This window comes from Trachypithecus francoisi, unplaced genomic scaffold (assembly GCF_009764315.1).
Source record: "Trachypithecus francoisi isolate TF-2019V2 unplaced genomic scaffold, Tfra_2.0 Lachesis_group0, whole genome shotgun sequence".
In the NCBI taxonomy this organism is placed as follows: domain Eukaryota; kingdom Metazoa; phylum Chordata; class Mammalia; order Primates; family Cercopithecidae; genus Trachypithecus; species Trachypithecus francoisi.
The window spans coordinates 192,685,638-192,709,023 of record NW_022681453.1 but is presented as its reverse complement, the minus strand read 5'-3'; the positions used below and the strand labels follow the sequence as shown (position 1 = coordinate 192,709,023).

Sequence of the window (23,386 nt, the reverse complement as noted above, 5' to 3'; positions counted from 1 at the left end):
GGCTGTGGGCTGGAGTCCAGGCATGAGTGCTGTCTTGACTCCCGCTGGGCCTGCCACGGCCAGTGGTGGAAGGGGGGATGATGGGGAATGTCCCCCCTTCCCCATCTCTTTGACGGCTCCTATCTGAATCTAGAAGTGCAAAGCCACCCCTATCAAGCCACTTCTCCTAGTCGTTTTCCCCATTGTAAACTGCGGGTGCTAACATCCCTCCTCATTCAGGGTCCTTTCAAGAATGTACAGAGTGGCCAGGCACAGTGGCTCACGCCTGTAATCCCAGCACTTTGAGAGGCTGAGGTAGGCGAATGACCTGACAGGGTCAGGAGTTGGAGACCAGCCTGGCCAACATGGCGAAACCCCGTCTCTACTGAAAATATAAAAATTAGCCGGGCGTGGTGGTGGGAGCCTGGCACGAGAATCGCTTGAACCCAGGAGGCAGAGGTTGCAGTGATCGCGCCACTGCACTCCAGCCTGGGCGACAGAGAGCCTCTGTCTCAAAAAACAACAGCAAAGAATGTATAGAGTGGGAGTCAGGAGCTTTGGAACGTGTATTGGCCAGTTGTTGCATAGGTACATTGTGTGAGCGTGCCAGGAAGGGCTCCCTATAGCATGTGTGTGCGCGTCCGTTCATTTGTTCATTCATTCATGCATGCATGCATGCATTCATTCGTGCATTCGACATTTATTCAGCACCTGGGTGAGACACACGCTGAGATTCAATAAACTGCTGCTCAAAGTTGTGCCTAGACGTCCAAGGGTTAAGCCGCCGGCGCGGGCCCCTCTGCGTCCTCCTCCGCCCCCGCCGGGCGTGGGGAAGGCGGGAAGGCGGCGCGGCGGGTGCCAAAGTCGGAACCTGCTCGTCGGCAGCTCCCGGCGCTGCCTTGACTCGCGGCCAGGCCTGGCGCGGCCGCCGGCTGTGGAATGTGTGAGCGCCATGTGTCACCGCCCCAGACTGTGGGAAAACGTTGCTCCGCTCACCTCCCAGCAGCTGCCCCGCGCCCGCCCGGGCGGGAGCCGGGAAACAGGAGCCGCCTGCCGCGGAGGCCGCCCGGGGGCACTTCCGAGCGCGCGCCGCGTCTCCCCGCCCACACCCCGCTGCCACCCGGCCCCGGGCGCCACCCGCGGAGCAGGCTGCGGGAGGGACAGCCCGGCACGGCCCCTTTCCTGCCCTTCACACCCCTTCTGCTTCTCAGGGGACGCTCGTTCACAGACCGAGGCCCCGTTGCGCGCCGCCGCCTTCGGAGCGCCGCCCTCCTCCCGAAACGGGCCGGGGCGAGTGGCTGCAAGAAGCTGCGGTTTGGCCCGCGGGAGAGGGGGGCTTCCCCACTGGGGTTGACTGACGCGAACGCCTTCCTGGCCCCAGCCGGGGCCCCTGAGGTCAGGCCCAGTGGTGAGAGAGCTCTGAACAGGAGGCCCCACGCTGCCTGCTCCCCCAAATCAGAAGTAGTCTCCCCCGGGGCGAGGCAAGGGATCTGCACCACCCCACGCGCTCCCGCCTGCCGGCTGCCTAGAGCCTGGTGTGAGCGGGAATCACGTGTGTTCATACATCACGCAGGCAAGGTCTTTGAAGCCCAGCCATGTGGGCAGATGTATTCAAGGTCACCCTGCTGGGTGGCGGCAGAGCTCCTGTTGGAATCCACGCTCAGCGCACCTTCTGCCGAGTCCCAGCCCCAAAGGCATGGTGCCCTTTCTCTGCAGCCTGGTGCCCCTCGTTAAGTTCCTGCCTCACAGAGAAGTTGGGAATGGGGCAGACGGGGGTGGGGGCAAATCATGGGTCCTGGGACCTCGATAGCTTTACCTAAACTCAGCCTCATGCTGCGAGAGGTCCCAGTGCGTCACCTCAGCCTGATTTTCTGAGGGTGCCCCGCCTGAGAGGTCTGGTTAGTGAAGCCCCCATTGTATCCAGCCCTCTACCAGCACCTGTCATTTGTGCACCTTGTTCCGGCTTGCCACCTCCTCTGTGGAAGCCTCAGATTGGCCCAATCATTGCTTCCCGGTTCTCCGGCAGCCTTTGACTGTGGTTCCTGTTTATGGCACTTGTGGCCCCCTGTAACTCATGGCCTACTTGTCCTCTCCTCCCTCCCGGAGTTTCCTGAGGACAGAGACTGTGTTGCTCTCCTTTTTATATTCCACAGAAATAGTAATTTGAGGGCTCTGCTTGAGGCGGCTGCTCTGTTTGTTGGCTGAAGGTTATGCAATTTACCACTGGCTAGGAATCTCACCAGATGTGTGACCTTGGGCAAGTTACTTAATCTAAGCTTCAGTTTTCTCATCTGTAAAATGGAGATCAACTGCTATTGCGTCTAAAGTGACTTGTATAGTGGCTGGCACAAAGCAGATGCTGTGTGTGTGTGTGTGGTGTGTGTGTGTGTGTATGAATGATTGCTAAAGTTCCGTAGACTGGTGACTTAAACAACAGTCATTTATTTTCTCCTGACTCTGGAGGCTGGGAAATCCAAGATCAAGATGATGGTGGATTAGGTTGTTAGTGAGGGTGCTCTTCCTGGCTTGCAGAAGGCTGTCTGCTCACTGTGTTGCCGTGTGACCACAGAGAGAGAGCAAGTCTGTTCTTATGAAGACACGAATCCTATCAGATTAGGACCCCACCCTTATGATCTGTTAACCTTTATTACTTCTATAAAGGCCATGTCTCCAAATACAGTCACACGGGGAGCTAGGGCTTCAACCTATGGCTTTTGGGGGGCACAGTTCAGTCCATAGCAGTAGGGGGAAAGGATGTGACTCAGCCTCGGGAGACTCAAGGAGGGAATGCTTAGATAGGAGCGTGGAGGGCGTGCCTGGTGAAGGGAACAGCATTGCACAGCTTCAGAGGCAGGGGTGAGCCAGCAGCAAGAGGCTGGGTATGGCCGGTACAAAAAGCATGTGCTGGGTAGGAAATAGGTGTGAGAAGCTTGTGGGTATCGCCAGATTATGGAGGATTCTGAATGCTGGGTGTGTCTGAAGGGTTTTGAATGCTGAGTTTTTACTTGATGTGCCTGGAAGTAGTTGCTGAAGGTGGCTTGGGAGTGGAGGAATACATCCTTTAAAAAACAATTTAATTTATTTTAATTTTTAATTTTTGGGGCTACATAGTAGGTGGTATATATTTATGGAGTACATGAGGTATTTTGATACAGGCATGCAATGCATAATAATCACATCAGGGTAAATGGAGTATTCATCACAGCAAGCATTTCGCCTTTGTGTTAGAAACAATCCAATTATACTCTTTTAGTTATTTTTAAATGTATGATTAAATTATTTTTTACGAGACCAGGGTGGTGACTCAGGCGTGTAATCCCAACGCTTTGGGAGGCCAAGGTGGGCGAATCACCTGAGGTTGGGAGTTCAAGACCAGTCTGACCAACATGGAGAAACCCTGTCTCTACTAAAAATACAAAATTAGCCGGGCATGGTGGTGCATGCCTGTAATCCCAGCCACTCCGGAGGCTCAGGCAGGAGAATTTCTTGAACCTGGGAGGCGGAGACTGCAGTGAGCTGAGATTGTGCCATTGCACTCCAGCCTGGGCAACAAGTGCAAAACTCCATCTCAAAAAAAAAAAAAAAAAAAAAAATATATATATATATATATATAGTCACTCTGTTATGCTCACAGATACTAGGTATTATTCATTCTTCCTATTCTTTTGTACCCATGAACCATCCCCACTCTCCTATCAACACCCTCATTACCCTTTTCAGCCTCTAATAACTATCTGTATATTTTCTCTCTCTATGAGTTCAATTATTTTAAATTTTAGCTCCCACAAATAAGTGAGAATGTGAAGTTTGTCTTTCTGTGCCTGGCTTATTTCACTTAACATAATGTCCTCCAGTTCCATTCATGTTGCTGGAAATGACAGGATCTCTTTCTTTTTCACGGCAGAATAGTATTCGGTTGCATATATGTGCCATATTTTGTTTATCCATTTAGCCATGACGGACACTTAGGTTGCCTCCAAAGCTTAGCTATTGTAACTAGTGCTGCAATAAACATGTGCGTGCAGATGTCTCTTTGATAGACTTATTTCCTTTATTTTGGGTACATACCTAAGAGTGGGATTGCTGAATCATATAATAGCTCTATTTTTAGCTTTTTGAGGAACCTAAACTGTTGTCCAAAGTAGTTGTACTAATTTACATTCCCACAAACAGTGTACTAAGATTCCCTTTTCTCCACATCCTCGCCAGCATTTGTTATTGCCTGACTTTTGGATAAAAGCCAATTTAACTGGGGTGAGATGAAATCTCATTGTAGTCTTGATTTGTTCCTTTGCTGTGCAGAAGCTTTTAATGTGATGTGATTCCATTTGTCCATTTTTGCTTTGGTTGCCTTGTTTGTGAGGTATTAGTCAAGAAATCTTTGCCCAGTCCAGTGTCTTGGAGAGCTTCCCCCATGTTTCCTTTTGGTAGTTTCATAGTTTGAGGCCTTAGATTTAAGTCTTTAATCCATTTTGTTTGATTTTTGTATATGGTAAGAGACAAGGGTCTAGTTTCTTTTGCATATGGATGTCCAGTTTTCCCAGCACCATTTATTGAAGAGAATATCCTTTCCCTAATGTATGTTCTTAGCACCTTTGTCAAAAATGAGTTCACTGTGTATGTATGGATTTGTTTCTGGGTTCTCTGTTCTGTTCCATTGGTCTATGTGTGTCTGTTTTTAGGCCAGTACCATGCTGTTTTGGTTAATATAGCTCTGTAGTATAATTTAAAGTCAGGTAAAGTTACTCCTCCAGTTTAGTTCTTTTTGCTAAGGATAGCTTTGGCTATTCTGGGTCTTTTGTGGTTCCATATAAATTTTAGAATTGTTCTTTCTGTTTCTGCAAAGAATGTCATTGGTATGTTTATAGGGATTGTCTTAAGTCTGTAGATTGCTTCGGATAGTATGGACATTTTAACAATATAGAGTCTTCCCATCAACGAACATGGAATATCTTTCCATTTTTTGTGTGTCTTCTTCAATTTCTTGCATCAATGTTTTACAGTTTTCATTATAGAGATCTTTCACTACTTTAGTTAATTCCTAGGTGTTTTATTTTATTTGTAGCTATTGTAAATGGGATTACTTTCTTGATTTTTTTTTCAAATTGTTTCCTGTTGGCATATAGAAATATTACTGATTTTTGCATGTTGATTTTGTATCCTGCCACTTTACTAAATTTGTTGATCAGTTCTAAAAGTTTTTTGATGGAGTCTTCAGTTTTTCCAAATATAAGATCATATCTGCAAACAGGGATGGTTTGACATGATCCCTTCCAATTGGAAACTCTATATTTCTTCCTTCTGTCTGATTGATCTAGCTAACACTTCCAGGGCTATGTTGAATAACAGTAGTGAAAGTGGGTATCCTTGTCATGTTCCCAATCTTAGAGGGAAGGCTCTCAGTTTCTTCCCATTCAGTGTGGGTCTGTTGTGTACGGTTTTTATTATGTTGAAGTATGTTCCTTCTACACCCAGTTTTTTGTGTTTTTTTTTTTTGAGGGTTTTTATCATGAAGAGATGTTGAATTTTATCAAATGATTTTTCAGTACCAGTTGAAATGATTGCATGGCTTTTGTCCTTCTTTCTGGTGATACATGATGTATCACATTAATGGATTTGTGTATGTTGAACCATCCTTGCATCCCAGAGATAAATCCCACTTGGTCATCATGAATGATATTTTTAATTTGTTGTTGAATTTGCTTTTCTAGTATTTTGTTAAGGATTTTTACACCAATATTCATCAGAAATATTGGTCTTCTGTTTTCTTTTTTCAATGTGTTTTTGTCTGGCTTTTGGTATCAGGGTTATACTGGCCTCACAGAATGAGTTTGGAAGTATTCCCCCCTCCCCTATTTTTTGGAATAGTTTGAGTAGGAATGGTATTAGTTCTTCTTTAAATGTTTGGTAGAATTCAGCTGTGAATCCATCAGATCCTGGGCTTTTCTTTGCTGGGAGACTTTTTATACAGCTTCGATCTCATTGTTTGTGGTTGGTCTGTTCAGGTTTTGGATTTCTTCATGGTTCAGTCTTGGTGGGTTGTATGTGTCTAGGAATTTATCCATTTCTTCTAGATTTTCCAATTTATTGGCATATAGTTGCTCATAGTAGCCACTAATGATCCTTTCAATTTCTGAGGTAACAGTTATAAGTAAATCCTTTACAATGACATGGCAATAGTAAGGCTTTGAAAATGCTTCTCATGGGTGCAAGATATAGGAAATTCAACTCTAGTTTTCAGATGAGGGTACTGAGGTTGGGAAAATCAAGTGACCAGCCCAAAGTCACACCGCAGGTTAATGGGGACCAGGATCAGATAGAGCACTTTCTGTCTTCACAGTGGACCCCCCCAACCCCACCTTCCATTGCCCCCCTTGGCCTTTGAGTACTAGGTGGAGAAAGGAGCTCAAGGAAGGTTCACTTGTTGGAGCTGTGGCCAGTGGACTACAGGGCATGAGAGCAGAAGCAAAAGCCACCTGGAGCCTACAGCAACATCCAGATGAGAACCCTGACCCCACTGGGACAGGATCAGTCCACAGGAACCTGTTGGGGGACAGTGAGTAGTGGATATGAATGGAGTCCTGAGGCATTACAATACATGGGCAGGAAGAAATAAGAATATTTTATATCTGTTCGGGTATTTTGGTTACCATTATCATGGCTGTTTAAGATGCTCCCTGAACCATACGTTTAAGTTAATGTTTTAAATAGTAATGCATCAAATTTGACCAAAACCTGAAGTACTACAAACAATATGACAGCACAGACAGAATGGCTGGAAGATATTAAGTGTCTAGGAGCACTGGTTTTGCTGATAAGACAAGCTCTATGGAGCTGACTTATTGGTTAACTAGCCATTGTCTAGATGAAGAAACTGAGGCTTGGAAAGAATACAAACTGCCTGAAGCCACACAGACGGTAAGTGGCAGAGCTGGTTGACTGCAGTTCCATCGGGCTTCAATGTCTGTACTCTTCCCACCCCTGACGCTGACACTGGGTCTGTGTGACACTTGGATATCGGGTATCCATGTGGTAGCTATAATTTCCAAGCCCCAAATAGGGACACATGGTCTGACAAGTGTGAAGGTACTTATGGGGCAAGAGACTAGAAGGTTTTAAATTAGGCCCGTCCCAGCAAATCCAGGACATCTGGTCATCATAGATATCTAGGGGCTGCCCACACCCCTGGCACGAGGCAAGCTTTTGCCATTTAATACTCTTTCCCATCTTGAATGCCCGAGGTCTATTTTTTGGTTTAAGCACATGCCACAGACAAGTGAGGGACATTTACAAAGATCAAACAGCTGGAGAGAAATTGCAAGAGACATTCTTTTTAGGGAAGTCATAGCAGGGGAGAGGGCAGGAGAGGGCAAGGAAGCGGCAGAGGGTCAGAAGAATAACGCACGGGTTCTAAATCTCAGGAGGTATAGGGCATTGTGAGCTGAGGTCAGGTTAAGGCTGGGGACTTTTCGTCAGTATCAGGCCCATAGCTACCCACTTCTCTCCCTTCCTCTTTCCCCATCCCTTCTCCTTGTTCTTTTCTCATTGTGAACTCTAACTACTCCCTCCGGACTCTGGCTTAGAGCAGAAGGAGCTGCAGCTGGTCCGAGGCACCTCAAGGAGGGGGTGGCTGCTTTCTGTACAGTGGAGACAACTTCCTGAAGAGCTATGTGACTGCGCTGAACCCGCTTCTGTAAAATGGGTCCACCGATAACAGGTTACTGTAGAATTGGAGAGGATAGGATGTAAAACTGTCCTATAAACGGTAAAGAATTGGACACATGTGGTGCTCAGTTTTGTATTCAGTGGGAGTTGGTGTCGCTGTTATGTTGATATTGTTAGAATAACTACCAGTCTTAGGAGCATTTATCAGCAATAATGTGAGGTTGTGTGTTTGCTTCATTTGAAATGGTACAGTTGCCTGCTACTTCACAAACATAGGGAGAAGAAAGGAGAAGTGAGGTGCAAGGTGGGTACGTGTGCATGTTTCAATGTGTGTGTGTGTGTGTGTAGAGAGAGAGAGAGAGAGAAAGGGAGGTACGATTTGGCATTTGTTAGGAATCGCGCAATCATAGAATATTAGGGACGGGCCTTAAAGAATCTGTCCTCTTCATTCCTTCTATGGATAGGGACACAAAAACTCAGACAGAAAACAGCTAATTTTCTAAGGTCAGTCACTAGTCAGTCGGGGTCCACACGGGGCATGGTCTCCAGGTCTTCTGGTCCAAGTCCAAGGCTTCCACTGTCAGACCATGCTCAGCCCCTATCATACAAACCACGATATACAAGGAGCAGTTGTGGGGGTCAGAGGGACAGATGTGACCTTTTGTGTCAGGGTTTCCCAGATTATTTGGGAAGGCCACACTTACAACCGTGACCCAATCAAAGAGCCTGAAACAGTATTGACTGGGATGTGAGAGCCAGGCATACAGCTTAGGGACCTGGAAGAATGTAGGTGCAGAAACAGCCCTCCAGGCCTGGGTGTTTGGGGAAGGCTTGAGGAAATAGCTGAAGGAGTGGACATGGACAGTTAGAATAATAAAAAGCAAAGAATTAAGTAATATTTCCTTCAAATGATGCTTTTTGCTCCAATTCTTGCCTTGAGGTGATGGTTGGGGATTTTACCAGCATCTCTCTTTGGAATTCAAACGTATCAGTATTTCGCTTTCCCTGAAAAGCCTACGTTACAAATTGATAGCTTCTAAAACCTCTCTGCAGAGGGTTAAATGTCTGTGTTGGAAAAGAGAAACTCATCAGTTAATACCTACTTCTTCATCAGCCCAAGGTGCTGAAAAAAAAGGCCATTTACCAAGTGGTTAGCAAAGCTAATTTGTCATTCTGGCATTTTGACCTACTGTGCTTTTAAGGCATTATTCTTCCACACCGTTTCAAAACTATTATTCTTCCACACTGTAGTTTCTCTTGGAGAGAACCAATTACATCTTTCCCTACCATGTGCAATGGGATGTCCTTGACATTACTTATTGGGTTTCCTTCTTAGCTGGAAACTTGGTTGGAAACTCTGGAGTAGCGGGGGACCTTCATTTATTCATCCCTCCACCCTTCGTAGCACCTCCTATGAATCCTTGCCCAGGGCTGGCTCTGAGGAACCTTTTGTTGGATTTGAAATGATGATCATATCGGGTTAATTTCTGACATTAGCCATAAAAATTGGCTAGAGTTCAAAGCTGGTGGCATGTTCAAGGTACTGCCAAACCTCTTGCTCATTCCCTCCCACCCCCCAGCCTCAAGTTGTGAGCAACTGAATGTATCAGCTGTGAAACTGGTTGCGCTAATACCTCAGATGAATCTTCAATATAAGCTATATCCCCGCTGGGGCTTCTTGAGGAAGGTGACTGGGTCTCACCCATCTTGGAACCTTTATGCTTAGTCCAGTGACTGCCTGGTACGTAGAAAGCGCTCAGTACATGTTTATTGGCTTAGACAGAAATTTTCTAATGCCTTAGAACTTAGAAAAAACATTTTCATTAGGTTACTTTTCCCCTCAAACTCAGACTACATATCATTATAGAAAAGAGAAAGGCGAGGGGGTGGGGACAGAAAACACTTCCTGCTCTGGAAACGATACCATTAGCTCCTTTTTTCAAGCCGGCATTTGTGATCTGATACCTGTATTTCACACAAGAAATGACAACTTCCCTGATACTTCAGAGTCCTTTCTCTTACCTAGGCTGATTTTTTTTTTAATTTAATTTTTTAAAGCACAGACCCATCTTTGATCTATGCAGGGCAATGTATTTGGGTTGACAAGATGGTTTCCCTGTTTCTTCCTTTAGGAACACTTTCATCAGTATGTTCCTGTCTTGGTTTAGTCCTCAGATGATTTTTTTTTGGCCCAGAGTTTATCATGGACATTTATATTAGAGAGTATTTCTGCATCTTTCTGTGATTTTCATCTTTAGTTTATTAGAATAAGTCCCCCTGCCTTCTTTGGATGTTAATTTTATTTAAGAACATGATCTGGGGCTGCATATTCATTCATGTGAATATTAACTAATCCAGATGAACTTTACTGGAATGTAAATACTGTAGCTGGAAGGCAAGATCAAAACCATTCCCCAAACAGAAATGTTAATCTTTCTATGGCCAAGGGGAAATGCAGCAGTTTAACATGCAAGCAATTTCATGCATTTTTACATTAAGTCATTAAGCAGAATCTTTTGTCTGTTTTGTTGAAATTATTTATGAGTAACGGGTAAAGGCCAAAGGTCCCCAGCGTTGCTTGACCTGTTTGAATATCAGTCCATACCAAAGATGTTTGGAGAAATCACTGTTCTGACCACAGTGTCAACTAACACCAAAGGTGGTGTTTCATCCACCTTAAACATGTCACCAGAGGTTGAGTGAAACTACATACTCGCTTCCATGTATATACATGGTCATTCACCACTTAAGGATGGGGATACATCCTGGGGAAATGCGTTGCTAGGTGATTTCATCGTTGTGTGAACACACCGTAGAGGGCACGTACACCTACCTAGATGGTATGGCCTACTACACACCTAGGCTATATGGTATAGCCTATTGCTCCCAGGCCACAAACTTGTACAGCATGTCATCTACTGAATGCTACAGACACTTATAACTCAATGGTAAGTATTTGTGTATCTTTTTTTTTTTTTTTTTGAGACGGAGTCTTGCTCTGCCGCCCAGGCTGGAGTGCAGTGGCCGGCTCTCAGCTCACTGCAAGCTCCGCCTCCCAGGTTCACGCCATTCTCCTGTCTCAGCCTCCCTAGTAGCTGGGACTACAGGCGCCCGCCTCGTCGCCCGGCTAGTTTTTTGTATTTTTTAGTAGAGACGGGGTTTCACCGTATTAGCCAGGGTGGTCTCGATCTCCTGACCTCGTGATCCGCCCGTCTCGGCCTCCCAAAGTGCTGGGAGTATTTGTGTATCTTAACATATGTAAACATAGAAAAGGTACACTAAAAATATGGTGTTACAATCTTATGGGACTGTCATCATATATGAAGTTCGTCGTTGACTGCAACGGTGTTATGCACCACATGACACTGTGTGTGTGGGTGTGTGTGTATGAGTACATGTATATGCATATGTAAAATCCAAGACTTCAGTGCAGTGTGTATGTGGGGCGTGTGTGTGCATGATGTGGTAGTGGGGAGATGGGTCTCGTAGGTTCATGCAAACTAGCAAAGCAGAAGCTTAAGTTTAATGAATATTTAAAATATTATAGGCATTTACTTACAAAACAAATTATAGATTTCTTCTGTCTATCAAGAAATCAGTAGATCTTTCTATAAAGGAAAACTAAATCTTTTGATTGATAAGAGTGGGCTTTCCCTGAATACTGATGTCACTGAATCACATTTAGATGGAGTGCCTTGGAAAGTCTGACATCTCTCGTAGATGCCAACATGAGAGACTAATCGTACACAAAATAGCCTAGAGCCATTGGGGATTCAAATGGCTCCGGCCTGACCTCTTACCCTGACTTTCATACTTCTACCACCTCCAGCTCAGACCAGTCTCTTAGGCTAGGTCTAACACACAAGCCAGTTCCAAAGAACGGGTATTACCCCTGGGTTAAATAAATATGTCATGTGATTTCTTTCACTTGGCCAATCAATTATTGGATCAGATTGACCTAGAACCTTCTGGTTATTATAGTACTATTCTGTCTCTGTTCCTTAGGAAAGGATCAGCAACAACACACACACACACACACACACACACACACACACCACGCTCTTTCTTACAGCATTTCGAAGCTTTGGTGAGACACCTTAACTTATTTAAACAAAATATACAATTAAATAAGTGAAAACTCACATCTGTTTTGAGATTGACTCTGGTAGCACTAGTCTTACTGGATTTTATTAAAAGGAATTCCAGTTATGGTAACTACATTTATAAAAGCACAACTGGGGTGGATGAAATTGGAGTCGTTCACTAGGTTAGATCAATATTCAACCCTGGCTACACATTTGCCTGGGGAGCTTTTGAAAAATACTGAGGCCTGGGCCACACTTCAAGCCAATTAAAGCACAGTCTCTGGCTGTGAGGCCTGGGCATCTGTATTTTTAAAAGCTACTCCAGGAGATTTTAATGTTGAGAACCACAGAGTTAGATGAATGGAACCAGGGAGTCAGGAAAGGGGTGATTAATACTATGCCATGCCAGTGACGGACCAAAGAGGCTAAGCATTTTTTTTTTGTTAGATGGAGTTTTGCTCTCGTCACCTAGGCTGGAGTGCAATGGTGCGATCTCGCCTCACCGCAACTTCTGCCTCCCAGGTTCAAGTGATTCTCCCACCTCAGCCTCCTGAGTAGCTGGGATTATAGGCGCCCGCCACCATGCCCAGCTAATTTTTGTATTTTTAGTAGAAACGGGGTTTCACCATGTTGGCCAGGCTGGTCTCAAATTCCTGACCTCAGGTGATCCACCTGCCTTGGCCTTCCAGAGTGCTGGGATTACAGGCATGAGCCACCACGCCCGGCCTGAGCCTAAGCTTTTCATTTAGAGTAAGTCTCTGGATGTCAGAGCTGGATATATGCCTTAAATATATGTCTCATTTTGGAGGTGGGAAAACTGAGGCTCAGAGGCTTAGTAATGCTATATAGTATTATTCTGGCCAGAAAGTGCCTTTCACTGTGTGCCTCTCCCCTAAAGAGCAACCTTGAGAATTGAAAGAACAAACTCCTGTCTATGTATCTAACCATCTATTTATTTAGTAATATTTAAACAGTGGAAATGGTTTATGGTGGTGTTATCAGCACAGCTTTGTAGCTCTCAGATATAAAGGCTGTGTCTCTTATTAGCTACTGCTTATTTTTTCTAAGCCTGTCTTCTTATCTGGCAAATAAGAATTAAGAATAACTACTCCCCAAGTGTTATCACAAATGAGATGACAGCAGGTAAAGCATGTAGTATGTGCTTGGAAAACTAAACGGAATTATAATTATTAACTGCATTATAAAAAATCTTGGGATTTATGTAGAAATAGCTGCAGAGGGGATAAAAAGAGCTTCTTGGAGCTTCTTTGCACGAAATACCATAACCCTGCAAAGGCTGTTTTTGGTTTCCGTTGATTGAAAACACAAATAAACCCCAACTGAAGCTCATCTTATGAAGGAATGAATGGATTTCCAATCTGTGTTTTCTTGTTTACTGTGGAAAATATGCAATCCAAGGAAAACACAGGTGGTTAAACTGTTCAGTGCCTCTATTTTTATAGGCAGAGGGCTCTAAGCATTCAAACCCAAATATTTTACTTAATAGAAAATGAAGACGAACTTCTCAAGGTTAACTGGCTGCAGGTTTCCTGTGGCCAAATTTAGATTTTCTCTTTCAGCCATCAGTTGAAATTCCAAAACAATAATAAAAAGCTCACAATTAGCATTTTTAAAGAAGCATTTTCTTTTCATTTAGGAGCTTTTTCTTTTTTGGCATCCCTTTTGTTTTGCAAAAATAAAATCCTAGGAGGGAGAGGAAAGCCACTTCCCCGCGTTGGATGCTTGCGAGATGAAGATGGGAGCCGGCTCCGCAGGGCCCTGAAGAAGGTGGCGCCCCTCCCCGTGCCCCCCTACCCCCCGCCCCCATTACCCACCTTCTCTCCCCGCTGCCCGCCCCGCCCCGGGGGCTTGTGCGGACGTGTCTCGGGCGTGACCTTTGAGCAGCTGCGCCACCGGCTCAGCCTCGCGGCGGGGGAAACCCGAGCTCCCAACAAAACAGTTCCATCTTTGGCTAGGCCTGTGGTATTTCCAGGCGCTGCCGGTGGGGAGAGATGCCGCGTGCCTGAGAGGCTCTGGGAGGTCGCCGCGGCTTTCGCTTCCCGGGTTTTACATTTCCGAAGGGGCTGAGCGTCTGCAGAGGAACCCGAGCTGATGCTGGGGCTGGGGCCGGGGCGGGAATCTAACGAATGCACCTCTGGGGAGGCTAGAGGGAGCGTGGCTCATCCTCCTCCCGGGATGGGTCCTTCAGCGCTCTTTCCTTATTTTTTCCTTTTTGCAGATTTATGTGGTCAACAGGGACTGAGACTCTTTAAGCCCTTACTTACATCTCTAAGGGCTAAATCTCCTTCCTAATGTTCATCCCTCCTCCAAAGCGGTAACAGTTTTCACATGGTTCAGTTGCCTCTACCTGCCTGAAGGACTGGAGTGCAAAGTTGAACTTGACTCCGGCAAGTGAATTGATCCTTCCCTGGGGAAAAAAGTTTAGCCATCACTAATAGTAGCTAACTTTTGAGTGCTTCCTCTGTGCTAAGCACGGTTTTAATCACTTAAATGTAATAACTCATTTAATCATCACAATTGTATGACATAGGAATTATTATTTCTGCTTTACAGACCCCAGAGAAGGCCAGGAGAGGTTTAACAACTTCTTCAGAATCACACAGCTTGCAAATGGTTGGGCTGGGTTTACATTTAGGCGGTCTTGCTCCAGAGTCAGTGCTCCTAACCATTGCAAGCAACAAATCTCAACAAAGTGGAGAAGGAAACGCTGGGGAAATTTGGAAGTCAGACATGGCAGGTGAGGACTTTCTTTTTTCTTTCTCTCTCTCTCTTTTTTTTTTTTTTTTTTTTTGAGATGGAGTTTTGCTCTTGTTGCCCAGACTGGAGTGCAGTGGCGCGATCTTGGCTCCACAACCTCTGCCTCCCCGGTTCAAGTGATTCTCCTGCCTCAGCCTCCCCAGCAGCTGGGATTACAGACATGCACCACCACGCTCGGCTAATTTTTTTTGTATTAGTAGAGACAGGGTTTCTTCATGTTGGTCAGGCTGTTCTCAAACTCCCAACCTCAGGTGATCTGCCCGCCTCGGCCTCCCAAAGTGCTGGGATACAGGCATGAGCCATCGCGCCCAGCCAGGACCTTCTTTTTTTTTTTTTTTTTGAGACGGAGTCTCGCTCTGTCGCCCAGGCTGGAGTGCAGTGGCCGGATCTCAGCTCACTGCAAGCTCCGCCTCCCGGGTTCACGCCATTCTCCTGCCTCAGCCTCCCGAGTAGCTGGGACTACAGGCGCCCGCCACCTCGCCCGGCTAGTTTTTTCTATTTTTTTTAGTAGAGACGGGGTTTCACTGTGTTAGCCAGGATGGTCTCGATCTCCTGACCTCGTGATCCGCCCGTCTCGGCCTCCCAAAGTGCTGGGATTACAGGCTTGAGCCACCGCGCCCGGCCACCAGGACCTTCTTAAATGCTCTGTTTTGGTCAGAAAGTGCTGGGACCCCGAGGCAGCACACCCAGCACTCACTAGGAATTAAGTACCTGCTGCCCGTTTTGGACACGTGCTGGCAGCTTGTTAATTCTCATGCCACCATTCTCAAGAGGGGCTCCCTGGCAATCTGATCTATTGCCTGTTGGAAAGGGACAGGGCAGGCAGGGACAGGAGATGCCGACGGCAGGCGGTTGGCTCCCAGGGTCGGTCTGAAGAGAGAGGAGAGAAGTGTGAGAAAGAGAGGGACCCACGGCATGAGGGCCGAGGCAGGGGCCAGGTCTTGCCTTCGATGCCCCAGGAAGTATGCCAGGCACTTGGGGGAACTCCTGTCCTGAAATGGTGACGTCTGCATCCAGCAGGCCAATTTGTTGATGAACAAGTTTGGCTGGACTGTCAAGGAGTCAGAATTTGTCCCTTTCCAGTTTGTTCCGCTGTATGGAGGTAAGAGCACAGAATGAGTCCTTAGAGGATGCTTCTGGGGAGAGAGCAGTGAAGACCAAAGTTCTAGGATGGTTTGAGAGCTCCCTTCTCTGGCATATGGAAGAGCAAGATGTGTGCCCTCCCCGAAACACGTGCCACACCAGGTTCGCTTCCCGCTGGTCTGAATGTCTCCCTTGGCTAATTCTTACTCTTGGATTCCATTACCTTTGAGCTAACAGCTCCTACAGTGCAAATTTTTTTTTTTTTTTTTTGAGGCGGAGTCTCGCTCTGTCGCCCGGGCTGGAGTGCAGTGGCCGGATCTCAGCTCACTGCAAGCTCCGCCTCCCGGGTTCACGCCATTCTCCTGCCTCAGCCTCCCGAGTAGCTGGGACTACAGGCGCCTGCCACCTCGCCCGGCTAGTTTTTGTATTTTTTTTTTAGTAGAGACGAGGTTTCACTGTGTCAGCCAGGATGGTCTCGATCTGCTGACCTCGTGATCCGCCCGTCTCGGCCTCCCAAAGTGCTGGGATTACAGGCTTGAGCCACCGCGCCCGGCCTACAGTGCAATTTTATATCAGCAAAAAGTACCCAGCACAGTTGCCTGAGTCAGGCAGGAAAGGCTTTGTGCCCCTCCCGCTGCCCACTCAGTACCTACCCACACAGCACACAGCAGGAGTACTGAAAATGCACCCAGGCCGGGCGCTGTGGCTCACGCCTGTAATCCCAGCACTTTTGAGAAGCCGAGGTGGGCGGATCACAAGGTCAAGAGATCGAGACCATCCTGGCCAACATGGTGAAACCCTGTCTCCACTGAAAATACAAAAGTTAGCTGGGCCTGGTGGCACACGCCTGTAGTCCCAGCTACTTGGGAGGCTGAGGCAGGAGAATCGCTTGAACCCGAAAGGCAGAGGTTGCAGTGAACTGAGATTGTGCCACTGCACTCCAGCCTGGCAACAGAGCGATACTCTGTCTCACAAAAAAAAAAAAAAAAAAAAAGGAAGTACACCCACAGGGTGTCCTGGAGGTACCCCTGCGTCACCCTAACTGTCTGAGTGTCCCCAGGCCAAGTTTCAGAGTACAATATTTCTTCAGGCAGATAAACTGGTATGGTGAGACCCTTTGTGGGTTCCTGTATGGCTCTGCCACTTACTTGCTGTGTGACCTTGGGCAAGTTACTTAACTTTTCTATGCTTCAGTCTTGTCATCAGCAAAATGGTGATAATACTAATACCTACTTCAAAAGGTGTTGTAAGAACTTAAATGAGTTAGCAAAAAAGTCTAAAATGCCTGGCCCATGGCAAGTGCTCAATAAATATTAGTTTCTGCTTTTACTGTTGTCACAACTATTATTAGGTTGGTGCAAAAGTAATCATGGTTTTTGCCATTGAAAGTAATGCCAAAACGCGATGACTTTTGCACTAACCTAATATTATTATGCAACTCTAGGCAACTAACTTTACCTCTCTGAATCTCATTGTCTTCACGATAAGATGAGTGTAATAGTATCTGTTTTACAGGATTGTTGTGAGAATTCAACAGTGTTAATTACTATTGTAAAGTTTGCAATAAATAATTATTATTTATGTGTTGCTTTAGCCTGGTTTATCTCCCGGGAGATGACTTTATTTCTAAATATACAGGGGTTTCTTAGAAGAGCTTCAGAATACTAATCATCGCTAGTGAGGGCACTTGGACACTTTGCTTAACCTCAGCCAGCACCTCTTTTCCCAGCTGTAAAATGGTATGATAATAAGCACCCCTAGGAATCTCAAGGATGTTATGAGGGGAAAATATACAATAATATACAAAGCACTTTGAGCTTCTCTGAAGAGCGACGCATATAAATGGAAGGTGGTATTAGAAGGTGGGGTAATCACTGTTTACCTCCCCCCCTTTTTTATTTAATTAGGAGAAAACTAGTAATTAGGAAGCATGGCCTTGTTAAAGCTGTGGCCTGGGAAATAGTTCTCTTGGCACTTAATCAGAACCGTGACATGGCGCAAGGTTTCGCAAAATGTGGGCAGCAGGGGACCTTCCCCCAGGCTCAGATTGTGAGAAATTTGCTGTCTAGGGGCCAGATCCTGAGGTGGCTCAGCTGGCTGGGGAGCCTCCTAAGAAGATCTTCACTCAGGTCTGCAAAGGGACTCTGCCCTGCCTCAGTAGCCCTAATCTCTGGGGGCCTCACAGTCATTCTCATCTGCAGGTTACAGCTTGCTGCAGGCCCAGAACCAAGCTTTTCTACCACATTGAACCCACTGGGACGACTTCAGGCTTCTGAAAAGCAACTCAGATCTAGTCTGGTCTCTGATTCAGTAGCAGAGACAAAGAAATCCCCTGCCTATTCCCCTTAAAATGGGCCATTGTGAAGTAGGTGCTGGGGCCCTAGCTTGCTCCCCACTGTGCCTTTGTTAGAGCAGTAGCCTCCAGCAGAACCCACTGTCTCTCTCCCTGCGTGTCCCAGTTTGCCCGTTCTCCTGGACTCTGCTTAAAGGCCGCCTCTGCCAGGAGACCTTCCCAGGTCTTCCCAGTTACCGTCACTCTCTTCCTCCTCTAGCCTCTGTGTTTGGTACAGTGTGGCTTTTGTGTTTGTCCTGTCTTCTCTCACATTTGACTCTGAGCCACTGGAAGAAAGGGAAGGAAAGTAAGTCAGAGAAATGAAATGTTCCCATCCTCAGGCACCTGACCAGATGTTGCAGACAGACTGACCAGCACAATTGTATTGATTCTCCCTCAATACACTGAAAAAGCAAACGGGAGGAATCTGGAAAATCTTGAGATAGGCAGTTCCATTTTCAATGATGAATCTCTTAAAATACACAGAAACGGTATAACAATCATGTATCCACCACTTAGACTACCAGTTGTTACTCTTTTGTCATACTCATTTTAAATGTATTTTTATTATGTATTTAAAAGAAGTGAAACTTGTAGATACAGCTAGGGTTCCCCGTGTCCACTCACTGAAGTCCCTTCCCTCTCCCTTCTAGGGTCCACACTTTCCTTGTGATTTGATAAAGGACCCTGCATCCATGGATGGACAGAAGGATTTGCTAAAGTGCTGAGTTATGAGTGAAATTCTACGTGTGCATCTTTCTTACACATGCCACGTCCATTGCAGAGCTGCTCTTGACTCAACCTTCCAGCGGTCTCCACTGCAACCACTCTGGCCCAGGCCACCATTTTCTATTCTTTTTTTTCTCTCTCGCCAGGTTTGGAGTGCAGTGATGTGATCCAGGCTCACTGCAACCTCTGTCTCCAGAGTTCAAGCGATTCTCCTGCCTCAGCCTCCCGAGTAGCGGAGATTATAGGCCCACACCACCACACCCAGCTAATTTTTGTATTTCTTAGTAGAGATGGGGTTTCACCATGTCAGCCATGCTGGTCTTGAACTCCTGACCTGGTGATCCACCCGCTTCAGCCTCCCAAAGTGCTGGGATTACAGGTGTGAGCCACTGCACCTGACCCAGGCTACCATTTTCTGACATTTAAATCTTTTGCTCCCCGTAGCAGCCTCAGACAGACATTCTAAAGTCTTAGATCATATTTCCCCTTTGCTCAAAGTCCACTCATGGTTTTAGATTTCACTCAGTAAAATTCCTATGTGGTATGTGTCTCCCGACCTCTGCCCCTCTGACCTCATCTCTCTCACTGAGGCAGCCTTCCTCCCACGTCCCGAGGTCCAGCCATTCTGCTCTTTTCGCTTGTCTTCATTCACACTGAGCGTGGCCCCAGGCTGTTCACGCTCTTGCTGCTGCGCTCTTTCCCCAGTTGACCACATGATGAAACCTCTTATGTTCTTTGGTTCTTTGCTCACATTCACTTCTCAGTGAAGATTCCCTGACACATCCTGTTTAAAAATGTGGCATCATTCCCACCGGTCTCTCTCTTACCCTGTTGTAATTCTCCTTTTTCCGTAGCACTCTTTATTGAGACAGGGTCTCACTCTGTTGCCCAGGCTGGAGTATAGTGGAGTGATCATGGCTTACTGCGGCCTCAACCTCCTGGGCTCAAGTGATCCTCCTACCTCAACTTCCCGGGTGGCTGGGACTATAGGCATATTCTACCATGCCTGGCTAATTCTTTGTATTTTTTTTCTTTGTAGAGATGGGTTTTTGCCATGTTGTCCAGGCTGGTCTCGAACTCCTGGGTTCAAGTGATCTGCCCGCCTTGGCCTCCCAAAGTGCTAGGATTACAGGTGTGCACCACCATGCCTGGCCCATAGCACTTGTTTTCTAGCAAATTATGTATTTGACTTATTTATTACATTCATTTTTTATTGCCTGTTTTTCTCTGTTACAATATAAGCTCCACGAGAGCAGGAAATTCTCTCTGTTTGTCCACTGATGTTTCTGAGTCCCTGCAATAGTGCCTGGCACGTAGGTGCTCCATAAATATTTACTGAATGATTACATAAATCAATGGATGAATGGATATGAGCATTTCTCACTGGAGAGGGTCCAGAACTTTCATTAGATTTTCCAAGGTGTCTGTGACACAAAAAAGGGTAGGAACCATTGATATAGTAACCCATCAAAAAGTTTGCTGGAAATTCTTTGCTTGCTGGGAAATCTGCCTAATGAAGCAGGAGATCCTGAGGGATTTTTCTCCTTTTTTGATTTGTGTCTTTCCAGAGAGCTAATGCTGGCAGCTATTGGGACATCCTCTTCCAGGACTGGTGATGAGTTTCCTGGTATCCAGCCCTGGCCGGACTGAGGTAGGGAACCAGGGAGACATTGACGGAGACCGTGGGCAGGAGCCCTGGCAGTGGGCCAGCTCCAGAGAAGCTGTAATTTTCCTTGCTCCTTTTGTGGAGTCTGTCTGGGAGCAGAGGCTGAATGTGGCCACAGCCTCCTGAGCTTCCTTGGGGAGCTAGGCAAAATGCCCAGACCAGCAGGAGCTGCTTCCTGCCTTACAGGCTCCAAGCATAGGCAAGGAGTAAGATCAGGACTTCTTGTAGGAACCTTAGCCTGGGTGACCAGACAGTGGCCTGTGATGCAGAGAGAGATAATAGTCAAGTAGGGGGAGCTTGGAAACAAAAGACACCAAAGGCCATCTGGAGTGGATAGTGGAGTGAATTGGAGGTGAGTCAGCCAGCTCACAGGGCAGTTAAAAAGACAAGTGGGTAATTGTGGGTGCAGTCCGCCGGTCATACACCGAAAATGAGGAACAAGTGGTTAATTGGGCCCACAAGCCCAGGATCCCGCCTATAATTAGCAAATTGCAGGGCTTTGATATTTGCTTTGGTAACAACTTGTGTAGTAAATTGCAGGGAGGAAAACTGTGCCCCCAGCCTGGGGGGTGCCTCTGTGTCACCATTCTCTCACAAACACTTGTAGGCAGCACACACATGAATATACTCCCAGCAATGGCAGTGGGACTTGCACCTTTCTGCAGGCTGACAGCCTCCTGTGATGCTTTCTGTTTCCGTTTTCCCTTGCTTAAGTTTTTGCCAATCAGGGCTGAAGCTGAGGGCTGGTTTCCTGGTGCGTGCTCCCATTGTTCACACACTGATTTTCATGTTCCCTTAAGCTGCAGCCCTTGGGGAGGAGAGACCTTCTGGCCAGAGATGTGACCAGGAGTGGCCATGTGGTAATGGCCATGGGTAATTCCCATGCAAGTTCTATAGTGGGGGAAGGGGAAGAGACACAATTGAGTTCTGTTTCAGGATTGTCAAAATTTTGTCTATGAGGATGGTCAGTGCTTGTTCCTGATCAGAGACTGGCCTTTGTAGTTTCATATGTGTGGCTACCTCTGCAGGCTTCTCAGCCATTGTAACCAAAGTGCAGACCAGAAGCATAGGAAAATTGCACTGGGATTGTCATGGGAAAACCCTATAAATGTCCGCACATGCAGAGAGACTGGTGAGCACAGGCAATGAAGAGAGCACTAAATGGCAGTGCCAGGAGACCTGGGTTTGAATTTGCGCTCCCTACTGATGGTCTTGTCAAGTTGCTTAAATACTCGTACATCATCTCTGTCGTTTATAGGTCTGTTTCTATTGAGTGATTTTTCTCTTGATTATGGGTCACCATTTTTCTGCTTCTTTATATGTCTAGTAATTTTTTGGTAGATGGTAGACATTGTAATATTCTATCATTAAGTATTTGGACTTTGTTGTCTTCTTTTTTTAAAAAAAAGAAAAAATCTTGGTTTTGGCTTTGTTTGGGCTTTATTTCAGCAGACAGTTAAGTTACACGTGGATCAGTTTGACATCTTTGAATCCTGGCTTTACATTTTGCTGTGGAGAGTCTAGAGTAACCTTCACTCCAGGAATAAGTCAGCCTTTTTACTCAAGTGTGATTTATCTGGGCTCTTCACTGAATGTCCCAAGGGATCACCAAGGACTCTCCACTTTGGCTGGTTGATGCACAGTTATGGCCTTACATTTTGAGAGCTCTGGATTGTTCAGCTTACAACTCTTCTGTCATTTATCTTCCCTGGTCATGTAGAGTTTCACTTTAGACATATATAGTTGAATACTCAGCAAAGATTCAGGAAAAGAGTAGACTTATGGTGTTATTTTTCTGTGTATCTCCCTCCTTTCAAAAATTGTGACCCTCAACTCCTAGCTGCCTCAGGTCTGTAGACTGATCTCTGTCTCCTCAACTTAGTGAAGCTACTGGGCTGTGCTCGTGGACTGCAAATTGCCTCCAAGCATAAAGCTAGGGTTATTTCAGGTCTCAACTCATTGGTGCATTCTCTCACAGATTACAGTTTTGCACTACCTATTTCCCAGTGTCTGAGAACAGTAGTAATTCTGTCAAGACTGGAAGTTGAAGTCTTCTCAAGTTAATAAAACTTGTCTTCCCAAATGTAGAGGCAGAATGTAATAGTATTTTCCTCAAAAGTTAGTCATGATAACTCAACTATGTAATGGTTCTGAAAACACCTATAATCATGCATGAAAGAAGCAATGGAGCATAAAATTAGAATAGTTAATAAATTATAGTATTATTTTTCTTTTGCTTTGACAGCAATAGAATAAATGGATTTATCATTTTCACAAAATTGTAGAATTTTAGGACTGCAAGGGACTTATCTCAAGAAGATAAAATTGGATTGCTCCAAATACCTCATTTTACAGATGAGTAGACTGAAGCTTAGTGAGGGAAAGTAATTTTCCCAAGCCCCCATGGCCTATTAGTAGAAGAATGAGACTGGAACTCAGGTGTCTTGGCTTCCAGCCTATGGGGCATCCATTCATTCAGCTCACCTTTATTGAGTATCTATTAAGTTCAGAACACTGAACTAATTGCTATATTGCCTCTCTATAATATCTTAGTTTGCGGAAATGTTAAAAAATCAATTTTGGAACATTATGGTAAGTTCAATAAATCAGCATATAATTTTGGACTTCTCTGGAGTGAGTAAGTCTGATTGACATTAATTGGAGCAGCCTCCATTGTCCAGTGCAAAAATGCAAAGTGCTTCCAGCATTCAGATCTCCTGGGATATTTTATTATAGTGCTTCAGACATATGAACATGTCAGGTAATTACTGTGGTTTTATGGCCCTGTCAGTTATGGTTATAGGGAAGCTAAGGATTTACTCTGCATGCAGCCCTTCCAGCCACTCAATGCAAAAATGGATGATAAAACTTTAAGAGGAGTGTGCAGCATGTTGCAAGATGTGAACAGAACACCATATAAGATGTCAGGAGGCCTGGATTCTAGACTTGGCTTGTTACTTCCATTTTCTGTGCCTAGGTTTTTCTAACTGTAAGATGAGGACAATAGCCTATGATCTACAATGTCCATTCCAACTCAGAGAATCTTCACATCTGGAGATCTACAGCAGG

The 23,386-nt window shown here is 45.8% G+C and overlaps 1 long non-coding RNA gene across 2 annotated transcripts in view; it reads left to right on the top strand.

The window, feature by feature from the left end:
• The first annotated feature begins 1,289 nt into the window (after positions 1-1,289).
• Positions 1,290-23,386, top strand: part of LOC117084403 — a 28,481-nt gene continuing 6,384 nt past the window's right edge. Inside the window, exons 1-2 of one of the 2 annotated variants that reach the window (XR_004437436.1) lie at positions 1,290-1,374; positions 20,220-20,302. This is a non-coding gene — a long non-coding RNA (uncharacterized LOC117084403). Of the gene's footprint in view, positions 1,375-14,310; positions 14,488-20,219; positions 20,303-23,386 lie in introns of those variants that run through there. The other variant, XR_004437435.1, reaches the window with a different exon arrangement.